The sequence below is a fragment of the Heterodontus francisci genome, chromosome 40, assembly GCF_036365525.1.
Source record: "Heterodontus francisci isolate sHetFra1 chromosome 40, sHetFra1.hap1, whole genome shotgun sequence".
NCBI lineage: Eukaryota > Metazoa > Chordata > Chondrichthyes > Heterodontiformes > Heterodontidae > Heterodontus > Heterodontus francisci.
In genome coordinates, this window is record NC_090410.1 from 32,814,066 (window position 1) to 32,825,597 (window position 11,532).

Sequence of the window (11,532 nt, forward strand, 5' to 3'; positions counted from 1 at the left end):
AACCCTGATACCCTTCAGGAATCCTATTAGCTTTTCCTGCACTGGCCGTAGGAAGCTTCCTGGGTTGCACTCTTCCTGCAGTTGAGGTCACAGCTTGCTCTACTGTGCTTTCCATCAGGTCCATGTCTTCACTGAGTGGGTGTGCCCTGATTAACTGCATTTCCCTTTAGTTTCCAGCATTTAGCTTTTAAATGCCCCACTTTATTACAATGGAAGCATACAGGTCTCCGGGTCTCACTCTTGCTCACAGCACCTTCCTTTTTGGCTGGAGGAGGGTCCCTGTGTCTCCTGATTTCCTTTCTCTCCTAGGATTGCCTGGGTGGAGATCACCTTCCCACCTTTTGTCCTTTTCAGATTTGTGGGGTGATCGGGAAAGATTCTCCCCTGGGAAATCGACTCATAAACTAAAGCAAACTCACTGGCCAGAACGCCTGCTCTGACCACATTGCTGCTCCACATGAGTCTTTAGTTTTTAGTTTTAGTTTTAGAGATACAGCACTGAAACAGGCCCTTTGGCCCACCGACTCTGTGCTGACCATCAACCACCCATTTATACTAATCCTACACTAATCCCATACTCCTACCTATATTCCCCACCTATCCCTATATTTCCCTCCCACCTCCCTATACTAGGGGCAATTTATAATGGCCAATTTACCGACCAACCTGCAAGTCTTTTGGCTGTAGGAGGAAACCGGAGCACCCGGAGGAAACCCACGCAGACACAGGGAGAACTTGCAAACTCCACACAGGCAGTACCCTGAATTGAATCCGGGTCGCTGGAGCTGTGAGGCTGCGGAGCTAACCACTGCGCGCTCTGTGCCGCCCACAAAGAGTGGGAGAGAGTTTTTAAATTCCTCTAACAGAACTACTTCCCTGAGATTCTCATAGCTGATCTGTACTTTAAGAGCCCTCAGCCACTGGTCAAAAGCCAGCTGCTTACTTCTTTCAAACTCCAGGTTGATTAGCTTGCTTTTTGAGGGTTCTGAACCTTTGGCAATAAGCTTCGGATCCTAATTCATATGACCCGAGGATAGCATTTTTGGTCACTTCGTAATTTAATGAACTCTCATTTGGCAGCAAGGAATTAACCTCATGGGCTTTTCCAGTTAGCTAGCTTTGTGTAAAATAAGGTCTCAGCTGGCCATTTTAGGTGCCTTGCCAGTTTCTCAAAAGACACAAAAAATGACTCCACATCTTCCTCATTGAATTTTTGAATTGATTTGAGTGAGTTTTCGCAATTTTGTTCCCAGCCCTGAATTATGCTCCTCCATATTGGCCATGCTTTCACTAGTTAACTCAAGCCACTTCAACTTTTTCTTCGCATTCTTTCTGGAATATTCTTTCTCTCTCTCTCTTGTCTCTCATGTTCCTTCTCCTGTCTTTCTTTGTCTCTCTCCTCTTTCTCTCATTCTGTATCCTGTCTCTCTTTCTTTTCATGTTCCTTCTGGAAAGTTCTCTCTTTCCGCCTCTCCTGCCTCTCTTTCTCTCTTTTTCCTCCAATTCAAGTTTCTTTTGTTCCAAATATAACTTTGCTAGCAGTATCCTGTCTAGGTTTGCTTCTAACACTGCTTCTGCTTCTTCAGATTCAAGGAAAAAATAGTTGGCCACTAGCCTTAGGAGTTCAGACTTCCTAGCTTTGCCATGTACAGTGATCCCACACTGCTCAGCTATTTTCCTCATCTCTTCCATAGACAGTGTTTTTACTTACCCCACGTTATTTCATTCTGGCTTGGAGAGCTATTAGCTTCAGTTGCAGACATGTTAGTATTCAATCAGACACAACCACAAGAAAACCTGTGCTAAATTTGGCTTCCCACTTCCGATTTCTCTTGTTTATCTGTGGGTCAATCCCAGACAAGCCTCCAAATTTCTGTTATGACCAGGTGAGAAAGGTGTCTCGGGGTCCCTCTCAGCCTTCACCTGGTCTTACTGTAACAAGGTTTTATTTTAAACACACTATGTTTTAGCTCTCCCTTGGTGAATCCTTGTTCACGGCTTTTCAATTATAAGGCAAGTCCGACCCCGTCAAATTACCGCCCCATCAGCCTACTCTCAATCATCAGTAAAGTGATGGAAAGTGTCATCAACAGTGCCATCAAGCGGCACTTGCTTAGCAATGACCTGCTCAGTGACGCACATTTTGAGTTCTGCCAGGGCCACTCAGCTCCTGACCTCAGTACAGCCTTGGTTCAAACATGGTCAAAAGAGCTGAACTCAAGAGGTGCGGTGAGAGTGACTGCCCTTGACATCAAGGCAGCATTTGACCGAGTATGGCATCAAGGAACCCGAACAAAACTGAGGTCAATGGGAATCAGGAGGAAAATGCTCCGCTGGCTGGGGTCATACCTAGTGCAAAGGAAGATGGTTGTGGTTGTTGGAGGTCAATCAGCTGAGCTCCAGGACATCACTGCAGGAGTTCCTCAGGGTAGTGTCCTGGGCCCAACCATCTTCAGCTGCTTCATCAATGACCTTCCTTCAATCATAAGGTCAGAAGTGGGGATGTTCGCTGATGATTGCACAATGCTCAGCACCATTCGTGACTCCTCAGATACTGAAGCAGTCGTGTAGAAATGCAGCAAGACCTGGACAATATCCAGGCTTGGACTGATAAGTGGCAAGTAACATTCGCGCACACAAGTGCCAGGCAATGACCATCTCCAACAAGAGCGAATCTAACCATCTCCCCTTGACATTCAACAGCATTACCATCATTGAATCCCCACTATCAACATCCAAGGGGCTGCCATTGACCAGAAACTGAACTGCAGTAGCCATATAAATACTGGGGCTACAAGAGCTGGTCAGGGGCGAGGAATCCTGCGGCGAGTAACTCACCTCCTGACTCCCCAAAGCCTGTCCACCATCTACAAGGCACAAGTCAGGAGTGTGATGGAATCCACTCCACTTGCCTGGATGGGTGCAGCTCCAACAACTCAAGAAGCTCAACACCATCCAGGACAAAGCAGCCCGCTTGATTAGCACACCATCTACAAACATTCACTCCCTCCACCACCGACGCACAGAGGCAGCAGTGTGTACCATCTACAAGATGCACTGCAGAAATGCACCAAGGCTTCTTAGACAGCACCTTCCAAACCTGTGACCTCTACCAACTAGAAGGACAAGGGCAGCAAATGCATGGGAACACCACCACCTGCAAGTTCCCCTCCAAGTCACACACCATCCTGACTTGGAACTATGTCGCCGTTCCTTCACTGTCACTGGGTCAAAATCCTGGAACTCCCTTCCTAACAGCACTGTGGGTATACCTACCCCAAATGGACTGCAGCAATTCAAAAAGGCAGCTCACCACCACCTTCTCAAGGGCAATTAGGGATGGGCAATAAATGCTGTCCCATGAATGAATTTAAAAAAAGAAATGAGCTGAAACAGGCTTTCTTAGGTTTAAAGAATAAAAGTGAAATTTATTAAACATGAACTCTAATTCAGTGAATGCCTACATATACACTCCACACCCCTCGTTAGGATGCATACGCATTACGCACATGCAAATAGAGACAGAAAAGAGCAGAAGAAAAATGAAGTGAAAAAGTTTGAGGCAATATCTGAAGAGTTGTGAGAGTTCTTCGAGCTCACTGTAAAGTCCTTTTGTAGGTTGATCTTGCTATTTGTTGTGGCCCAGTATTCTTCAGAAACCTTGTTCACTGTCGGAGAATTTTCTCTCTTGGCGTTCATGTGTCTTCAGTTGTTTTTTGGAGTTCTGTGAGAAAGAGATGTGAGCGGACAGGAGAGGCTGTGGTGAGCCAGCCACAAGTTCTTTTCAGTCCAGGAGCAAACAACTCTCTTTTTTCAAACACTGTTTCTCGAATTTAAAACTCTCAGTTTAAAACTCTGCAACAGCCAGTTAATCACGTGAATAAACTAGTCAAACCACGCCTGTTCTGTGTGTTGGAAGCAGTGACTGGTTCCTTTTTTCCAACATTGGCTGTTAGTCTGCAAAAATATCTTTCCAGCTTGGGGCCTGGCAATTCCTTGTAATAGACCCTCTTTTTTTCCCAGCAACAATTTGAAGTTTTATGTCCATGTGGTGAAATCAATGTGCCTCACTCTTGACAGGTGAGGGCCTGCATGACAACCTCCATTTACCTTCGAGAGCGCAAGAAGGAAAAAGAGTAAGAGAAGAGATATTTTCAACAGCTCCTCCCCCACTTGGCATTTCCAGTCAGTGATCTCCAGTTTTTTTGGACTTTTTGACAATTGAAAATGGACTCCAGTTTCAACTGAAATTCATGTTCGTGTACAGTTAAGTCAATTATCTATTTAGTAAATGTTCTTGCCTCTTTTATGCCTTTAACATTTCTTTGTATTTTTGTGAGCATGTGTTGCGATGTAAAGCCCCTTCCAGAGTTTAAGAGTGTGTGTTAATAAACCCTACTTCTTTGATTTAAAACTTACAACTGTGGTGTTGTGACTATCCTTTACTAGTCAGGGTTTAAGGGAAGGAAAAATTCAATCACAAATCTGTTTAAGGACAGGTGGTTGGAACAACAGAGAAATTTGTTCAGAAAAAAAAGATTAACTATCTGTTCATAACATAAGGCACAAAAACCCAACAGGAAAGGTGCATCAACCGTGGCAAACAAAAGAAGTTAATGATTGCTTTAGGTCAAAGGAAGTGGCTTATAAGGTCACCAGAAAAAGTAGTAAGCCCGAGGATTGGGAGCAATTTAGAATCAAACAAAGGAGGACCAAGAAACTGATGAAGGGAAAAGAGATTATGAATGCAAGCTAGCTCAAAACATAAAGGAGGATTGTAAAAGCTTCTTGAGGTATGTGAAAAGAAAAGGATAAGAAATGCCGACTGTGGGTGCATTGTAGACGGAGACAGGAGAGTTTGTGGTGGAGAATGAGGAAATGGCGGAGAGACTAAACAATTGCATTGTGGAACTGCTAGAAATTAGTATCAATAAAGAGGTAGCACTCGAAAAATTAACTGGATTGAGAGTTGATAAATCCCCTGGACCAGATGGGCGACATCCCAGAGTGTTGAAGGAGGTGGCTATAGAGATAATGGATGCATTGGTGGTTATTCTTCAAAATTCTATAGATTTTGGTTGGGTTCCTGCAGACTGGAAAGTAGTAAATGTAACCCCACTAATTACAAAGGGAGCAAGAGTATAAACATAGATCTGCAAATCTATTAGTTTGATGTCAGTAGCAGGGAAAAGGTTAGAATCTATTGTAAAGAATGAAATAATTGGACACTTGGAAAATAATGATTTTTTTTCATTCTTTCATGGGATACGGGTGTCACTGGCTCGGCCAGCATTTATTACCCATCCCTAATTGCCCTTGAGAATGTGATGGTGAGCTGCCTTCTTGAACTGCCACAATCATTGGGGTGTAAGTACACCAAAAGTGCTGTTAGGAAGGGAATTCCAGGATTTTGACCCAGCGATAGTGAAGGAACGGCGATATAGTTCCAAGTTAGGATGGTGTGTGGTTGGAGGGGACCTTGCAGGTGGTGGTGTTGCCATGCATCTGCTGCCCTTGTTCTTCTAGGTGGTAGAGGTCGCAGGTTTGGAAGGTGCTGTTGAAGGAGCTGTCGTGCATTACTGCAGTGCATCTTGTAAATATTACACACTGCTGCCACTGTGCATCAGTGATGGAGGGAGTGAATGTTTGTGAATGGTGTGCCAATCAAGCAGGCTGCTTTATCCTGGAAGGTGTCGAGCTTCTTGCATGTTGTTGGAGCTGCACCCATCCAGGCAAGTGGAGAGTCATCCATTACACTTCTGACATGTGCCTTGTCAGTGGTAGATTGGCTTTGGAGAGTCAGGAGGTGAGTTACTTGCCACAAGATTTCGAGCGTCTGACCTGCTCTTGTAGCCATGGTATTTATATTGCTACTCCAGTTCAGTTTCTGGTCAATGGTAATCCCAGGATGCTGATAGTGAGGAATTCAGTGATTGTAATGCCATTGAATGTCAAGGGGAGATGGTTAGATTCCGTTTTATTTGAGATCGTCATTGCCTGGCATTTGTGTGGTGCGAATGTTACTTGCCACTTATCAGCCCAAGCCTGGATATTGTCCAGGTCTTGCTGCATTTCGACATGGACTGCTTCAGTATCTGAGGAGCCACGAATGTGCTTAACGTTTTGCAACCCTCAGCAAACATCCCCACTTTTGACCTAATGATGAAGGTAAGGTCATTGATGAAGCAGCTGAAGATGGTTGGGCCTTGGAAACTAGCCTGAGGAACTCTTGCATTGATGTCCTGGGGTTGATGATGATTGACTTCCAACAACCACTGATTTCCCCCCTAATTGCCATTTTCTCCAGTTTTGCTCAGGCTCCTTGATGCTGCACTCAGTCAAATGCTGCCTTGATGTCAAGGGTAGTCACTCTCACCTCACGTCTTTTGTCCATGTTTGAACCAAGGCTGTAATGAGATCAGGAGTTGAGTGGCCCTGGCAGAATCCAAACTGAGCAGGATATTGCTAAGTAAGTGCCGTTTGATAGCACTGTCAACAACACCTTCCATCACTTTACTGATAATTGAGAGTAGCCTCTTGCCATGATGGAGCTCGGACTAAAAAGCTTGTTTTGGGAATCTTCGATCAGGCATGTGGACGATGTGGCCCTTGCTACCCTCAGTGCTTCCTTCAAGTGGAGTAGTACTGATTCAGCATCTGAGGGTGTATCGGGGGCGCTAGATGAGAATCAGCAGGTGGTTTCCTTGCCTGTGCTTGACTAGACTTCCTGGGGTCCGGAGTCGATGTTGAGGACTCCCAGGGCAACTCCCTCCCAACTGTGTACCACTGTGCTGCCACCTTTGCTGGGACAGGACATACTCGGGGATGGTGATGGTGGTGTCTGGGACCTATGATTCCGTGAGTATGACTATGACAGGCTGCTGCTTGACTTGTGTCTGTGGGACAGCTCTACCAAATTTGGCACAAGCCCTCAGATGTTAGTTCAGCGGACTTGGCAGGGTCGAAAGGGGTGGGTTTGCTGTTGTCATTTCCGGTGCCAAGGTCGATGCTGGATGGTCCAGTCTGGTTTCATTCCTTATTGACTTTGTAGCGGTTTGATACAACTGAGTGACTTGCTCGGCCATTTCAGAGGGCATTTAAAAGTCAACCACATTTCTAGCTTTTAATTATAGATTTTTATTAATTGAATTCAAATTCTACCTTCTGCTGTGGTGGAATTTGAACCCATGTCCCCAAAGCAATGGGTCTCTGGGTTATTTGTCCAGTGACAATAACATTACGCCACTGCCTCCCCTATATGTTTGGGATGTATTTGGGCAGAGTCAACATGGATTTCTAAAAAGGGAAATCATGTTTGATAAACCTGTTGGAGTTTTTGAAGGATGTCGCTTGGAGAACAGATAAAGGAGTTGCAGTATGCTGATGACACTTGCGTATGTGCACACTCAGAGGCCGAACTTCAAACCCTTGTCGATGCATTCACACAGGCAAATGAAAGAATGGGCCTTAAGCTAAACATCCGGAAGACAAAGGTCCTCTACCAGCCTGCTCCCACAGTGCAACACCACCCCCGACTATCAAGATACATGGCGAATCACTGGATAATGTGGATCACTTCTCATACCTTGGGAATCTCCTCTCAGCAATGGCAGACATCGATGATGAAACTCAGCATCGCCTCCAGTGCGCCAGCGCAGCCTTTGGTCATCTGAGGAAAAGAGTGTTTGACGACAAAGTCTTCAAACCTGACACCAAGCTCATGGTCTGCAGGGTTGCAGTGTTACCTGCCCTCCTGTAAACATTGGAAACATGGACACTGTACAGCACACATCCCAAAGACCTGGAGAGATATTACCAGCAATGCCTCCACAAAATCCTACAAATTCAGTGGCAGGACAGGCACTGCAATGTCAGTGTCCTCTCTCAGGTCAACATTCCCAGTATTGAGACACTGGTTATGGCTAGTCAGTTACATTGGGTGGGCCATGTTGTCTGCATACCTGACACAAAGAACTCCCAAAACAAGCTTTCTAATCCGAGCTCCGTCACAGCAAGAGGTTACCAGGAGGGTAGAGGAAATGCTACAAGGATGTCTTTCTAACCTCTCTGAAAAAATGTGACATCTCCACTGATTCATGGGAATCTCTTGCCCAAGACCGCCCATAATCAAGAAGAAGCATCCGAGAAGTTGCCAGCCTGTTTGAACAACCCGACATGCCCAGGCAGCGACCAAGTGCAAACAGCGGAAGGAACGTTGGGAAATTTGAGCATCTCATTCACTTGACTCACCAAACACCACCTGCTTCACATGTGGCAGAGTGTGTGGATCCAGAATTGGACTTTTCAGTCACCTTCGGGCCCACAACCCTGGAGTGGAAGAAAGTTATCATCATTCCTGAGGGATTGCTTAAGAAGACAGTAAAGGAGAACCAGTGGGTGTGGTGTATTTGGATTTTCAGAAGGCTTTTGATAAGGTCCCACACAGGAGGTTGGCAAATAAAATTAGAGCACATGGGAATTGGGGGTAATATACTGGCATGGATTGAGAATTGGTTAATTGAGAGAAATATTCCATCTGCCACATTCTTGCCCATTCACTTAGCCTGTCCAAATTCCCTTGCAGCCTCGTTGCATCCTCCTCACAACATACATTCCCACCTAGTTTTGTGTCAGCAGCAAATTTGGAAATATTACATTAGGTCCACATAACCAAATCATGTATATGGATTGTGAACAGCTGGGGCCCAAGCACTGATACTTGTGGTATCCCACGAGGAACAACCTGCCACCCTGAGAATGACCCATTTATTCCCATTCTGTTTTTTGTCCATTAACTAATTCTCAGTCCATGCCAGTATATTAACCCCAATTTCGATGTGCTCTAATTTTATTTACTAACCTCCTGTGTGCAACCTTATCAAAAGTCTTCTGAAAATCCAAATTCACCAACTCCATAGGATACAATATACAATTATCCAATATCTGTTTATTTGTCTGCCTGTCTGCAGGACCATCTGCCTCTCTGTCTGTCTGTCTGCAGGGGCACCTACCTGTCTGTTTGTCTGCCTGCCAGTCTGTCGACCCACCTGGCTCTATGTCTGCCTGCCTTCCTGCAGTGTCGCCTGCCTGTCTGTCTGTCTGTGGGGGCAGTTCTATCTGTGTGCCTGTCTGTGTGCCTGTCTGTGTGTGTGCAGTGGTGCAATCCTGTCTGCCTGCCTGTGTGAAGAGGTGGGGTAGGGCGTGGGGAGTGGGGGGGGGGGCGCTGCTAGCAGGGGGTTGCAATTAGGAACCAAAAAGGAATCAAGGATTTGGACACGGCTGAGGTACACAACGAGAAATTTGCATCAGTCTTTACAAAGGAATTAGATGCTGTCAAACTCACAGTAAAAGAGGAGCTGGTTAAGATGCTGGATGGGCTAAAAATGGATAAATAGGAGGTACTGGAGGGGTTGACCGGACTTAAGATTGATGTATCACCAGGTCCAGATAGTTGTTTAGGGAAGTAAGGATGGAAATTGCGGAGGTACTGGCTTTAATCTTCCAATCCTTCTTATATACTGGAGTGGTTCCAGAGGGTTGGAGATTTGTAACTGTTACACCCTGTTCAACAAAGGGTGTCAGGATAAAGCCAGCAGATTCAGGCCAGTCAGTTTAACCTCAGTGATGGGAAACCTTTAAAACGATAATCCAGGACAAAATTTACAGTCACTTGGACAAGAGTGCACTAATTTAGGGAAGTCAGAACGGACATGTTAAAGACAAATTGTGTTCAATTCACTTGACTGAGTTTTTTAACCAGGTGACAGAAAGGGTTGAAGAGGGTGATGTGGTTGATGTGGTGTAGATAGACTTCCAAAAGGCATTTGATAAAGTGCCGCATTACAGGCTTGTCAGCACCATTGAACCCATGGACTAGAAGGGTCTCTGGTGACATGTAGATAAAATTAGATAAGTGAGAGAAAACCGAGATGGTGATGATATTTGATTGGAGGAAAGAAAACATCTAATCATCTTGAAAAGAATAAGTTCATTAGCGATAGTCAGCACGGTTTTGTGAAGGGTAGGTCGTGCCTCACAAACCTTATTGAGTTTTTCGAGAAGGTGACCAAACAGGTGGATGAGGGTAAAGCAGTGGATGTGGTGTATACGGATTTCAGTAAGGCGTTTGATAAGGTTCCCCACGGTAGGCTATTGCAGAAAATACGGAAGTATGGGGTTGAAGGTGATTTAGAGCTTTGGATCAGAAATTGGAGAGGAGATTTACTAGGATGTTGTCTGGTATGGAGGGAAGGTCTTACGAGGAAAGGCTGAGGGACTTGAGGTTGTTTTCGTTAGAGAGAAGGAGGAGGAGAGGTGACTTAATGGAGACATATAAGATAATCAGAGGGTTAGATAGGGTGGATAGTGAGAGCCTTTTTCCTCGGATGGTGATGGCAAACACGAGGGGACATAGCTTTAAGTTGAGGGGTGATAGATATAGGACAGATGTCAGAGGTAGTTTCTTTACTCAGAGAGTAGTAGGGGCGTGGAACGCCCTGCCTGCAACAGTAGTAGACTCGCCAACTTTAAGGGCATTTAAGTCGTCATTGGATAGACATATGGATGAAAATGGAATAGTGTAGGTCAGATGGTTTCACAGGTCGGCGCAACATCGAGGGCCGAAGGGCCTGTACTGCGCTGTAATGTTCTAATTCTAATTCTAAAACAGTGCTGTTCCCCAGGGACAGGTACTCAGACCACTGCTTTTCTTGATATATTTTCATGAATTGTTCAGGGCACAATGTCAAAATGTGCAGATGACAAAACTTGGAAGTACTGTGATCTAGAGGCCCGCTACCCCACCCGAACCCAACGGGACCCGATGACATGTGTCGGGTTTGGGTTGGGTCGGGCCCACTTTCCGGTTCCGGCTTTCAGGCTCAGGCCGGGTTGGGCCGAGCCCAGATCGAGTCGGGCTGGGTCGGGCCGGACACACACGGTAAGTGCTCTGTTGTTAAGTATTAAAAATAAAAAAAAGCTCATCTGAGCTGGGAGTCCGGGACGAAACTGAGTCTGCGCAGTGAGCGAGTGACGTCACTATGACGTCTCACGCATGAGCTGCAGCTTCTTGCAGTTTCAATGTCAGGAAGGTAAGTAAACGGATGGTCGGGTCGGACTCGGGGCAAAATCACAGGGACTCGGCCCGGGTTGGGCTCAGGCCCGCTGTGGTTCGGTCGGGTTCTTTGTCCCGACCTAAAACAGGTCTCTAATGTGAACTGTGCTGCAGACAGAGCTAAAAGATCCTGCAACCAACTGTTCAGATCAAAGCTTTTCAGTCCTGCCACATGCATTTGTGAATGAAGGTGGACAATTAAACAAGTAACCAAAGGAGGCGGCTCCTCAATGAGTGGGGAGCCCAGCACATCAGTGCAAAAGATAAGGATGAAACATGAGCAATAATCTTCAGCCAGAAATACTGAGTGGATGAAACATCTCTTGCTGTTTGACCCTTGCTGTTTGTAGTGTACATTAATGATTTAGACGTGAATATAGAAGGTATGATTAGTAAGTTCTCAGATGTCACGAAAATTG